Source organism: Ornithorhynchus anatinus, chromosome X5 (assembly GCF_004115215.2).
Source record: "Ornithorhynchus anatinus isolate Pmale09 chromosome X5, mOrnAna1.pri.v4, whole genome shotgun sequence".
Classification (NCBI taxonomy): domain Eukaryota; kingdom Metazoa; phylum Chordata; class Mammalia; order Monotremata; family Ornithorhynchidae; genus Ornithorhynchus; species Ornithorhynchus anatinus.
The window spans coordinates 49189869-49203687 of NC_041753.1; the positions used below are offsets into that span (position 1 = coordinate 49189869).

The 13819-nt window shown below is 43.6% G+C and overlaps 1 protein-coding gene and 1 non-coding gene across 41 annotated transcripts in view; one reads left to right on the top strand and one right to left on the bottom strand.

The window, feature by feature from the left end:
* The window catches only part of PTPRD (protein tyrosine phosphatase receptor type D), a 1860044-nt gene that overhangs the window by 948533 nt on the left and 897692 nt on the right, over positions 1-13819 (top strand). The gene's annotated exons all lie outside the window — the stretch shown is intronic.
* On the bottom strand, positions 12619-12756 carry LOC114808510. Its single transcript, XR_003756358.1, has one exon. It is a non-coding gene; the product is annotated as a small nucleolar RNA SNORA7 (small nucleolar RNA).

A 13819-nucleotide genomic window follows, 5' to 3' on the forward strand; every position in this document is an offset into this window, starting at 1 on the left:
AAAGGCACTTCAACTACTATTTGACTAACTATACAAATATAGAATTGCCTAGGGAAGTTAGTGAACTGCACGGGATAGCCAGATTTGCTTAGGAGTTATAAGAGCCCTGGTCTGTTTGATAGTTGCAGATGATTTTGGAAGGTCAGAACAGTATAAAGTATTTGATGATGTACCCTGTATTTTCCTTGAATGTGTTGCCTGTGAAGATATCACATCGTGATCATGACTATTACTGAGATCGTATTACTGAGATCCTACTGTGTGTAGAGCATATTAGAGATGCTTGGGAGAATGCAGTAAAAAACTTGGTCCCTGCCCTCTATTTACAATCCAATGGTTATAAAATTGGAGAAATTTAGTAATGATGATGCCAATATTGATTAGTTGAAAAATACCTACCGATAAATATTTTTAGTTCTGAAAAAATGGAGAAAGTTTTGTAAGCAAAAAAAATTTCACTCTTTGATGCTTTAATGTTCAAATTTATATTTACCCTGTTGAAGCGAAATGTAAGTCACTCATGTTGTTTAACATGCAAATAAATATTATGATTCAAAACTATCATTAATCCACGAGGGTATTAAAAAAAGTACATAAATTTACATTAGTTGAATTCGTCTAGGTTCTGAGGTTAGATTGTTCTGCGAATGCAGTAGGAATCTATTGAGAATTATAAATAAAAATTAACCAACCATTTTATATAAAGGCAACAGAGTGCCAACTGTCTTCCTTGACTGACTCCAGGAATCAAATTATGCAAAATTTAATCAAAACAGAGTTATTTTGATTTTTTCAAGAAAAAAAAATAAACATTTCATACTTTGGAATATTTTGGATAAATTAAAGAGTACATATGAAGATCATTTGGAGCAAGTGGGAAACGAACGATAAATATTACCTGTTATCTGTCATACCAGAAGAAAGCATTGCTGATGGGGAAATTCACCTATGAGACTAAAAAGGCTACCACGAGACTTTATATCCCCAACCATGCTGGGCATACAGAAAGACTGCCCTTTGGCCTTTTGTGTTAATAATAATAATAAAATAATAATGTTGGTATTTGTTAAGTGCTTACTATGTGCCGAGCACTGTTCTAAGCGCTGGGGTAGATACAGGGCAATCAGGTTGTCCCACATGAGGCTCACAGTCTTAATCCTCATTTTACAGATGAGGTAACTGAGGCACTGAGAAGTTAAATGACTTCAAAGTCACACACCTTACAGGTGGCGGAGCTGGGATTAGAACCCATGACCTCTGATTCCTAAGTCTGAGCTCTTTCCACTGAGCCACACTGTGTTGCTACCATGTTGGTGTTTTTCAGTGCCTGTGACAGTTTTTGGTACAGTGCTTGGCACAAAGTAAGTGCTTAACAAAATGCTGTTATTACTATTAGTAGCAATAACAACAACAATAATAATAATAATAGCCTTTTTGTCTTGCGAGCCTTAAAAAAAGTACTGCTTGAAAAGTCCTTCTCCTTTCTTTATTGCAGTGTGTCTTTTTGGTCCATCTATTATAATGAATTCCCAGTAGTCAGTAGAGATGCAGCAGTATCTGAGGCTTTGTTTTGCTGAATCCTGAGACTGTCCTCCTCATTTTCAGTTTCTCAATTTCAGCTCATTATACTGCAGCTGTTCGGGTGTTCTGCTGTCAATGTTCTCCTCACACATCCCATCCAGCCCCACCGTGTTTGGATGGAATGTAGCTTCAGTGCTAGGAGGCTGACTTGGTTCTAGGACTTTGCAGTTGTCTTGTTATTCGATACAGAGTAGAGTCTGAACATTGACGGAACTGCTCAAGGAGTGGCATCTTTGGGCAGTCTAGGTCTCACAGTGATGCACAAGGTTGGATGGAATTATGGATTTGCAGTACATTAATTTAGACTGGAGTCTAATACCAAGCTTCTTTTACATGCTGTTTGAGAGGCTTCAAAGGACGTACTGTGCTTCTTGATTTGATTTTTTACGTCTTTATCATGGAAAATATAGGGTACCCTTTCTAGCTCCTTGCCCATATGGGGGTACATACTGCAGCCCTAGGAGGAGTTCCTTGAACAAGTGAGCTGTTGAACAGCACTGCAGCCTCCCCATTATCTAGGACCAGAATGAGGCTTACATACAACTTTTGTTCAGGATTGGGGGCATCAGAAAATATATCTGACTGCCAATAGGATGTGTTTTTGATAGGTTTTGCTGAATTGGGGTGGGATTGGACTGAACCTCTCACACGTTCTAGCCCAGTCCCCCTGTGGCCAACAGTACATCTTGTAAGATGACTGATGGGTGTATCAGGTGCAGTCTATGGTATGTAAAATTGTCTCTCTGAGACTTCATTAGCAACAGACACTATAGTGCTTTCACCCTTTCCATAAACTGCTGTGGAGTATGACAGGAGTATGACAGGAGTATGACAGTCTCTCCCAGACTTCCCTATCACCATGGATGGAACGACCATCCTTCCCGTCTCTCAGGCCCGCAACCTCGGTGTCATCTTTGACTCGGCTCTCTCGTTCACCCCACACATCCAATCCGTTACCAAAGCCTGCCGGTCTCACCTTTATAATATCGCCAATCCGCCCTTTCCTCTCCAGCCAAACGGCTACCTTACTGCTACGGGGTCTCGTTATATCCCGGCTAGACTACTGTGTCAGCCTTCTCTCTGATCTCCCTTCCTCCTCTCTCGCCCCGCTCCAGTCTATTCTTCACTCCGCTGCCCGGCTCATCTTCCTACAGAAACGGTCTGGGCATGTCACTCCCCTTCTTAAACACCTCCAGTGGTTGCCTGTCAACCTCCGCTCCAAACAAAAACTCCTCACTCTAGGCTTCAAGGCTCTCCATCACCTTGCCCCTTCCTACCTCTCCTCCCTTCTCTCTTTCTACCGCCCACCCCGCATGCTCCGCTCCTCTGCCGCCCACCTCCTCACCGTCCCTCGGTCTCGCCTATCCCGCTGTCGACCCCTGGGCCACGTCCTCCCGCGGTCCTGGAACGCCCTCCCTCCTCACCTCCGCCAAACTGATTCTCTTCCCCTCTTCAAAACCCTACTTAAAACTCACCTCCTCCAAGAGGCCTTCCCAGACTGAGCTCCCCTTCTCCCTCTACTCCCTCTACCACCACCCCCTTCACCTCTCCGCAGCTTAACCCTCTTTTCCCCCCATTTCCCTCTGCTCCTCCCCCTCTCCCTTCCCATCCCCTCAGCACTGTACTCGTCTGCTCAACTGTATATATTTTCATTACCCTATTTATTTTGTTAATGAAATGTACATCGCCTTGATTCTATTTAGTTGCCATTGTTTTTACGAGATGTTCTTCCCCTTGACTCTATTTATTGCCATTGTTCTTCTCTGTCTCCCCCGATTAGACTGTAAGCCCGTCAAACGGCAGGGACTGTCTCTATCTTTTGCCGACTTGTTCATTCCAAGCGCTTAGTACAGTGCTCTGCACATAGTAAGCGCTCAATAAATACTATTGAATGAATGAATGAATATTTGAAAGCTGGCAGGAGAACTGCAAGGTAGAAAAAGAGGAGAAAATACTATATAACCAATAGTGCAAGGGGGTTGGTTTTCTACACCTCCCAGAAGCAACTGGGACCCTCTGGGAGAAGTGTGGCTTTCTGCCCAGTAGTGGAAGAGCTTCACTCCACTCTGAGCAGAGCTGCATTCTATAACATGATTCTGGAGGAAGCCTCAATTTGGCAGGGTTGCCTTTATTCCTGCCAATAACTGTTTCCTTGTTCCTTGATCTGTTCCTGCCTGGACTTTTACTAGAAAAAGTTTTCCATGTGGTGAAGTTGTTCTCTCCCTGCTTATTCGTTACTTGGGGTTATTTCAGTTTGAAGCCATTTCTACCCTTTTCCACAAGCAAAATTCTAGACCATATGCTCTGACCATGTGGCTCCAAGCTTATGGTAAATATCTCTGTGTGTTTCTACGATAATCTCTATCTCTACAGTGCCAAACCCTCAGCCTTTGTATCCCTCTGTTGATATTTTCCAACTGTGTTATTGATGAAACATTGACTCTGGACTTTACTCTGTTTGAGAGCCTAGTTCAGCCATGATGACCTAAGCCCTGGGTGGTTTTTCTAACCCCACTTAGCCCCTGTGGTACTCTGAGGATAGAACGGTCCCTATTTTTGTTGTTTGTAGTCGTAGTTTGATGTTTGAGTGGTAGTAAAAGTAACAATAGTGATATCACCATTTCTTGAGCTTCCATCTAGTGCAGTGCAATGTACTAGTTGCTTGGGCAGTACCGAATAATCAAGTTCACTATCCAAAAGGAGCTTAGACAAATGTGAAACTATTTATGACTAAAATGCTCAAAAATACATAGATGGAACTGAATAGCTCCAAACACATGAACCCTCTACTTCTGAATCTAAAATTGATTTTCTTTATATTCATTATTTGAAGAGTAGAGATATATTCTAACAATACCTGCATCCAGATCTTTTGTTGCATCCCCCAGCATGGATGCATAGAATAGGTCAATTTGCTAAAGGAAAATAAGAAGGTTGTCTAGGAACTATATTTCCCAGAAGAAAAAGATCTACATATGTCAATATCTTCTGGGCTTGAGAGCTGGTTGGTTTAGGTGGAACTCTTTATAATGAGAGGAGGGACCCTTTGCTTTCTACTTTGTCTCCCTCTCTCTGCCCACCTTGCTGATGAGTCTACTCATAGCCTTGGGGAACATCCTGCCACGTGTTGATTTGGTGTACACCTTTAGAACTGAGTTTATTTCCAGAATTTCATTTGTAATGATCTAAGAACTTGTGCACTTGTAGAAACTTGTGCATCTAGAAATGCCTTGTAATTTGAAGTTGGTTTTAGTTTCCTCTTTTTCCCTTTCTGAACCTCACAATTCAAGAACTTTCTGTGTCAGAGAGTTTTGGGGGAGATATCTGGAACCAGCATGCATTTCTCTCAGAGGCCTTCCCTTGTAATCCTCCCAGTTCAGCTTTCGCTGAATGATATTTGGACAATCATTGCAGTCCTATGCATACTTATCATACTTCAAGGCAACATTAAGAGTTCTGAGTCCAGCGGTGAGCAGGGATCTTCCTTGCTTGACACGTCATCTGTTTGGCAGAGTAACAGGAGCCGAGTTTCAAAGACAAAAAATTTGTGCGGTCACGTTATGAGGTCAGAGGTCAAAAGGAATAATATATCCTCAAGCATTGTGAATCTGGGTTGCATTTCATCTGGGATTGTTGAGCTAGAGTTATGCTGTCCTGAAAGGGTAGAAGGAGATATGGAGATATGTTTGGGAGACACCTCTAGGGTAGAATCTCCATTAAGTAGATAATTTGCTGGAGTTTAGACATTTGCTCATTTAAGATCTATTTTCTCTCAATTTTTTAAACACTTGGATATATATGTTTCCTGTCTCACTGAAAGAAGGCACATCACAATTAGCATATTCTATGGGAGGGCTGCACATCAACCATGGCAATTTTTAAAATGTCCTATGTTATCAATCGAAGGCGTTCATTGAGTGCTTACTGTATGCAGAGCACTGTACTAACCACTTGGAGAATACAACAGAGTTGTGGACATGATCACTGCCACCAGGAGCTTGTAGTCTACAGGAACGTACAGTCTGTAAGCCCATCATTGGGCAGGGATTGGCTCTATCTGTTGCCGAATTGTACATTCCAAGCGCTAGTACAGTGCTCTGCACGTAGAAAGCGCTCAATAAATACTATTGAATGAATTGAATGAATGAAAGGAATGAGGTAACTGGAATTTTGCTACAAAGTGTTAGGGTGTCATCGATGAAATGGTAGAGAACTTTAAAAGTGTTCTTCCATCATAAAATGAAAATGATTGATGATGAATATCACCTTATGAGAAAGTTTCTCCCTATGGGTTTAAAATATGCAAGATCAACTTAATGCTCCGAGTCTTCCTACTTATATATAGTTCCAATTTATTGGCTTTATTATAAACAATTACTGAAGCATGATTATTATGTTGTTGTTTTTTCCAACTGTACTTTCCTGTGTCACGAATAATTGTAAATTTCAGTTTATTATTTTTCCAAATGGTGTCACTTTTCTATCAAAAACTTTATAATTTTGCTTCTTTTGTCATGTTTGCTGATCTAACTCTGGCTGGTAGCTTTAGATATCATCTTTAATGTACTGCTATAACCATCTGTTCTAAGTTCCGTCTATACTTGAATCCACAATACAAACATTGCCAACAAACCAATGAAATTAAAGGAGGAACATTTTAACCAATTCAGAAAGTGTTGAAATTGTCACTACTTGTATTGCTTATTCTTCCCAGCTCCCCCAAGTTCCATTACATAGTCTGGGTAAAAAATAGAATACATTTTCTGTTTTCACATCCAATGATGATTAAGCGGGTGAATTTCATGTATAGTATTTGTTCACACACCATGCATACTAAAGCACACTTTCAATCAGCAAGTCTTTTATTCTCACCGTTACTATTTTACTTAAGAGATAATGTCAAAGGAATTGAACATTGTGACTGGATAATGGTCTCCTGCTGCAAGATAAATGCTAAGGCATTTAGAGAAAATAAATGTTGGAGGGAAGCAGAGACATTCATTTTGAAAGTAGGAAACTGTTTTCCAGTCACAACTTTCAGTGCCACTGATAGTATTCCCCCAAATGATTTATTTTTTAATGTAATATAAATTGAGAGCAATAAGGTAAATCATCAAAATCTCTAATTCAGTTTCATTTCTATTGACAAAATATCTTCCATTTTCCCAGTATCTGTACTCCTACTCAAGTCCTAATTAATCAGTGATATTTATTGAGCAGTGCATTGCATTGTACTAAATGCTTAGGAATGTACAGTTCAACGGAGTTGCTGGACATGTTTCCTGCCCACAGTGAACTTGCAGTCTAATACACTAGTTATTTTTGATGACACTAAAAGAATACCTTTCCAGTTATGTGGGAACTGCCATCTACTTGGGTTAACCACTTCGTTGACCTTAGGAACATCCAATTATTCATTCATTCATTCAATAGTATTTATTGAGCGCTTACTATGTGCAGAGCACTGTACTAAGCGCTTGGGATGAACAAGTCGGCAACAGATAGAGACAGTCCCTGCCGTTTGACGGGCTTACAGTCTAATTGGGGGAGACGGACAGACAAGAACAATGGCACTAAACAGCGTCAAGGGGAAGAACATCTCGTAAAAACAATGGCAACTAAATAGAATCAAGGCGATGTACAATTCATTAACAAAATAAATAGGGTAACGAAAATATATACAGTTGAGCGGACGGGTACAGTGCTGTGGGGATGGGAAGGGAGAGGTGGAGGAGCAGAGGGAAAAGGGGAAAATGAGGCTTTAGCTGCGGAGAGGTAAAGGGGGGATGGCAGAGGGAGTAGAGGGGGAAGAGGAGCTCAGTCTGGGAACGCCTCTTGGAGGAGGTGATTTTTCAGTAAGGTTTTGAAGAGGGAAAGAGAATCAGTTTGGCGGAGGTGAGGAGGGAGGGCGTTCCAGGACCGCGGGAGGACGTGACCCAGGGGTCGACGGCGGGATAGGCGAGACCGAGGGACGGCGAGGAGGTGGGCGGCAGAGGAGCAGAGCGTGCGGGGTGGGCGGTAGAAAGAGAGAAGGGAGGAGAGGTAGGAAGGGGCAAGGTGATGGAGAGCCTTGAAGCCTAGAGTGAGGAGTTTTTGTTTGGAGTGGAGGTCGATAGGCAACCACTGGAGTTGTTTAAGAAGGGGAGTGACATGCCCAGATCGTTTCTGCAGGAAGATGAGCCGGGCAGCGGAGTGAAGAATAGACCGGAGCGGGGCGAGAGAGGAGGAAGGGAGGTCAGAGAGAAGGCTGACACAGTAGTCTAGCCGGGATATAACGAGAGCCCATAATAGTAAGGTAGCCGTTTGGGTGGAGAGGAAAGGGCGGATCTTGGCGATTAGATTAGAGCCTATGAGAACTTCTGCTGGAACAGGTATAGAGAACATCACCTTCTCTGGTATTTTGGGGTGTTTTACTGGCCTTATTCTTGAATGATTTGCTTGCTCTGTTGCTTTGCCTAGGACATGAGCTGTAGCTTAACAAGTTTATAGCAGCAGTGATTCAGGGAAATTATTATTTTAATGTGTTTTTTTCCTCTCTTGATCAAGCATTCAAAGTATAGCATCATTTCGTTTTTTTCTTCTACCTGCATTTATCTTGCTCCCTCAGTGATCAAGGTAAAAAGCCACTTTTCCTGATCACCCACTCATTAGAGTTCATAATTGAAACAAAACTTACTAAACGTCATACGTCTACCTCAGCTGTTTCTAGTGGTAAATGATTTTTTAATGAACTAACCTCTTCTCACAAAGCATCAGTAATCAAATTTGAAGTACACAATATGAAAACAGGTAAATATTAAATGAAGGAATGTGAGAACTAGGTACACTTGACAAAGTTGTTCATGTTCTAAATTTTAGAAAAATTCACCTGACAATTCTGATCTTAGAAGACTTATTACAAACATGCACTCAGAATCACAGGCACATTTTCAACCCATATCTAATGATATGCCAGGCAGGCAGGATTTATTTGCAGCATGACAGACACCCAGGGAAAAATATCAAGACCTCTGGACTCTGAAAATCTTAAAGCAGTCAAGAAGCGGTGTAGCCTAGTGAAAATTCATTCATTCGTTCAGTCAGTCAATCAGTCATATTTATTGAGTGCTTGCTGTATATGGAGCACTGGAATATGTGCTTGGGAGAGTACAATACAACAATAAACAGCCACATTCCCTGCCCACACTGAGCTTACAGTCTAAAGCATGGGCCTGGGAGTCAGAGGATCTAGGTTCTAATACTGACTCAGCCACTTGTCTGCTGTGTGATCTTGGGCATATAACAAAATTTATCTGTGCCTCAGTTACCTTCTCTGTACAATGGGGATTAAGACTGAACCCCAAATGGGATATCAGTCAATCAATGGTATTTATTGAGCACTTACTATTTGGGAGAGTACATCCAACCTGATTTCCTGGTATGTACCCCAGTGCTTAGTACAGGACCTGGCACATAGTAAGCACTTAAGAAATACCATTAAATTAAAAAAAATCGACATTATCAAGAGCTCTGGGTTCTGGCAATTCATAAGCTAATGTGGCTTCTGAAAGTTCACCAAGAACCTTATCCTTCTTCATGAAATTGAAAGCTCTCTAAACCTTTCACATCATCATGATGTAAAGTAGATCTTTGGGGAAAGGTCAGTCAGTACTGCTCAACCTCTTCTCGGCTTACCTGATTGAGGTAGCAACAAGGGGCCTGGAAGCTTGCAAAAGAATATGTTTCCAATCCACTGGGAAACTCTTTCAACAAACATCGTTGGAGGTTTTTGAGATAGTCATCCAGGAACTGGTGTACACTGATAATTATGCTCTTCAGGTGCTTCAAATGCCATCAACTCGTTTCCGCCTCATAGTGACTCCAGGGACACACCCTCTTCAGAACGTCCCATCTTCTGTCATAAGGTACTGGTATGTGCACCCTAATGATCTGGCCACCTATTTCCTCACGAAAATCAACACGATCAGGTCTGAGCTCCCCAAAGTCACTCCTCCGCCTCTCCCCTCCCCCCCAACAACCCCCTCCCCTACTTTCCCATCCTTCCCTGCAGTATCCTCAGAGGAGATCTCCTCCCTCCTCGCGAGTGCCACCCCCTCCACCTGCGCCTCGGACCCCATTCCCTCTCACCTTCTTAAAACCATCGCCCCTGCCCTCCTCCCTTCCTTAACTTCTATTTTTAACCACTCAATCTCCAAGGGCTCCTTCCCCTCTGCCTTCAAACATGCCCACGTCTCCCCCATCCTAAAAAAACCCGCTCTTGACCCCACTTCCCCCTCCAGTTATCGTCCTATCTCCCTACTACCCTTCCTTTCCAAAATCTTAGAACGAGTAGTCTACAATCGATGCCTAGAATTCCTTAACTCCCATTCTCTCCTAGACCCCCTCCAATCTGGCTTCCGTCCCCTCCACTCTACCGAGACTGCTCTCTCTAAGGTCACCCATGACCTCCTTCTTGCCAAATCCAATGGCTCCTACTCCATTCTGATCCTCCTTGACCTCTCTGCTGCCTTTGACACTGTCGACCATCCCCTCCTCCTCCATACCTTATCTCACCTTGGCTTCACGGACTCTGTCCTCTCCTGGTTCTCCTCTTACCTCTCTGGCCGATCATTCTCGGTCTCCTACGCTGGAGCCTCCTCCCCCTCCCATCCTTTAACTGTTGGAGTTCCTCAAGGGTCAGTTCTTGGCCCTCTTCTGTTCTCCATTTACACTCACTCCCTCGGTGAACTCATCCGCTCTCACGGCTTTGACTACCATCTCTACGCAGATGACACGCAGATCTACATCTCTGCCCCTGTCCTCTCCCCCTCCCTTCAGGCTCGCATCTCCTCCTGCCTCCGGGATGTCTCCACCTGGATGTCGGCCCGCCACCTAAAACTCAACATGAGCAAGACTGAGCTCCTCATCTTCCCTCCCAAGCCCGGTCCTCTCCCAGACTTCTCCATCACCGTGGATGGCACGACCATCCTTCCCGTCCCGCAGGCCCGCAATCTCGGTGTCATCCTTGACTCGTCCCTCTCGTTCACCCCACACATCCTATCCGTTACCAAGACCTACCGGTTTCACCTCTACAATATCGCCAAGATCCGCCCTTTCCTCTCCACCCAAACGGCTACCTTACTATTACGGGCTCTCATTATATCCCGGCTAGACTACTGTGTCAGCCTTCTCTCTGACCTCCCTTCCTCCTCTCTCGCCCCGCTCCGGTCTATTCTTCACTCCGCTGCCCGGCTCATCTTCCTGCAGAAACGATCTGGGCATGTCACTCCCCTTCTTAAACAACTCCAGTGGTTGCCTATCGACCTCCGCTCCAAACAAAAACTCCTCACTCTAGGCTTCAAGGCTCTCCATCACCTTGCCCCTTCCTACCTCTCCTCCCTTCTCTCTTTCTACCGCCCACCCCGCACGCTCCGCTCCTCTGCCGCCCACCTCCTCACCGTCTCTCGGTCTCGCCTATCCCGCCGTCGACCCCTGGGTCACGTCCTCCCGCGGTCCTGGAACGCCCTCCCTCCTCACCTCCACCAAACTGATTCTCTTTCCCTCTTCAAAACCCTACTTAAAAATCACCTCCTCCAAGAGGCATTCCCAGACTGAGCTCCTCTTCCCCCTCTACTCCCTCTGCCATCCCCCCTTTACCTCTCCGCAGCTAAAGCCTCATTTTCCCCTTTTCCCTCTGCTCCTCCACCTCTCCCTTCCCATCCCCACAGCACTGTACTCGTCCGCTCAACTGTATATATTTTCGTTACCCTATTTATTTTGTTAATGAATTGTACATCGCCTTGATTCTATTTAGTTGCCATTGTTTTTACGAGATGTTCTTCCCCTTGACGCTGTTTAGCGCCATTGTTCTCGTCTGTCCGTCTCCCCCGATTAGACTGTAAGCCCGTCAAACGGCAGGGACTGTCTCTATCTGTTGCCGACTTGTTCATCCCAAGCGCTTAGTACAGTGCTCTGCACATAGTAAGCGCTCAATAAATACTATTGAATGAATGAATGAATGAATGCATCCACAGTTTTCTTGGTAAAGATAAGAAAGTGGTTTACCATTGCCATCTTGAGTCTCTCCCATTGCCTTTGATCAACATTTTGATCACTTGATCATCTGCCTTTGACTGTTTCCCATACTGCTGCTGCCCAGAACAGGTGAATCAACTTTGCCTGATGTTTCTGCTTAGATCTTTCTCTTATAGGTAGCCCTATATGGCATAGCTCTAAGCTTCATCAGCATATGCAAACTCCTGCAACGATAAGACACAAGCACCTTGAGGTGCACACACACAAAATATATACAGTTGATTCTAAGTTTCTTCACAGAGAAAGCCAAAGGATCAGATTGATAATAAATTTGACAGAAATGGAGCTTAATGTATGCCTGGGAATCTCTACAAATCATCAACTATTTTCATTAATTCGTTTGTATTTACTGAGCGCTTACTGTGCAGAGCACTGTACTCTGGAAAGTACAATTCAGCAACAGATAGAGACAATCCCTACCCAACAACGGGCACACAATCTAGAAGTGGGGAGACAGACAACAAATCAAACAAGTAGAGAGGTATCAATAGCATCACTTGTCTTGTCTTATACTGTCACATTGTCTCCAACCCATGATCCCTCCCAGAACGCCCCGCCTCCATCTACAGTCACTCTGGTAGAGAAGCAGCGTGGCTCAGTGGAAAGAGCCCAGGCTTGGGAGTCAGAGGTCATGGGTTCGAATCCTGGCTCTGCTACTTGTCAGCTGTGAGACTGTGGGCAAGTCACTTAACTTCTCTGTGCCTCAGTTACCTCATCTGTAAAATGGAGATTAAGACTGGGAGCCTCACGTGGGGCAACCTGATTTCCCTGTGTCTACTCCAGCGCTTAGAACAGTACTGTGCACATAGTAAGCACTTAACAAATACCAACATTATTATTATTATTATCCATAGAGTTTTCTTGGTAAAAATACGGATGTGGTTGCCTCTCTCCGCACAGTAAACTTGAGTCTCCCCCCTCGACTCTCTCCCATGCTGCTGCTGCCAGCACTGGTGAATATGGACTTGTAGCAGATTGCCTTCCACTCACTAGCCACTGCCCAAGCTAGAAATGGAAAGGATATGCCTCTACTTGACCCACCCTCCCATAGTCGAGACTGGTAGAGTACTGGAAACTTTCCAGGTGTGACCCTGGGAGGGGTCTGAAACAGTACATTAGCCAATAGTGTATGGAGAAACAAAGAGGTAGAAAAGCAAATCGAAAGGGCTAACATAGGCTTTGGGAAACTAGCACAATGTTTGCTAATATTGCAGCATTAAGCTTCGAACCAAGTTGAAGTTCACTAAGGCTGTGGGAATGTTCAACTTCTAGATGGCTGTCACACCCGGATCCATCATTGAAGGGAAAATTGGCTTTTCCGGGATTTTCTCCAGCTTTACAAATATTATGCACAACATCAAATATCAGGATACCATGGGATACCTCGAGACTTGAACAAAAAGGACCTTTCCATCAGTACTTTCATCTTTGAATGCAAAGGACAATTTAGCATGCATGTGTGTCCACTTAATTTTGTTGGACATCATTCTTGAAGTGTCACAGTACACAACTCTCCAATCCTCAAATACCTACCAATTTGTCTTCCCATTTGCCTCATCATCAAGCAAAAGCTTTTCACAATTGTTCATTCATTCATTCAGTCCTATTTATTGAGTGCTTACTTTGTGCCCTGTACTAAGTGCTTGGGAGAATACAGTATAGCAATAAACAGAAACATTCTCTACAGACAATTAAGACTCTCAACTGTGGTGTTTGGCAAGTACTTGTTAGGGGTCAATCACTAGGTTAAGCTCCAGGTCAGATTCAAATCAGTTCAAATACAATCTATGTCCCATACAAAGCTCACAGTCTAAGATGAAGGGGGAGCAAGTCTCCTATCTGCCTTTTCCAGATGATGAAACTGAGACATACAAAGCTTAAGTGTCTTGCCTAAGGTCACAGGCAGCCCTCCCTTAAAAGCCCAACTCATATCAACTCACTAGCTATCTTCTCCAGCCCTGATGTATTTATTCATACCTATCATAAGAACTTGTGTATATATTTTTATTCAAATATAAATGCAATTTATTCTGATTACTCTATTTGTGAACATTATTATATCTCTTTAGCTTAGTGAATAGAGCCGGGGACTGGGAATCAGAAGGATCTGGGTTCTAATCTCACCTCTGCCACTTGTCTATTTATTGCTATTGTTCTTGTCTGT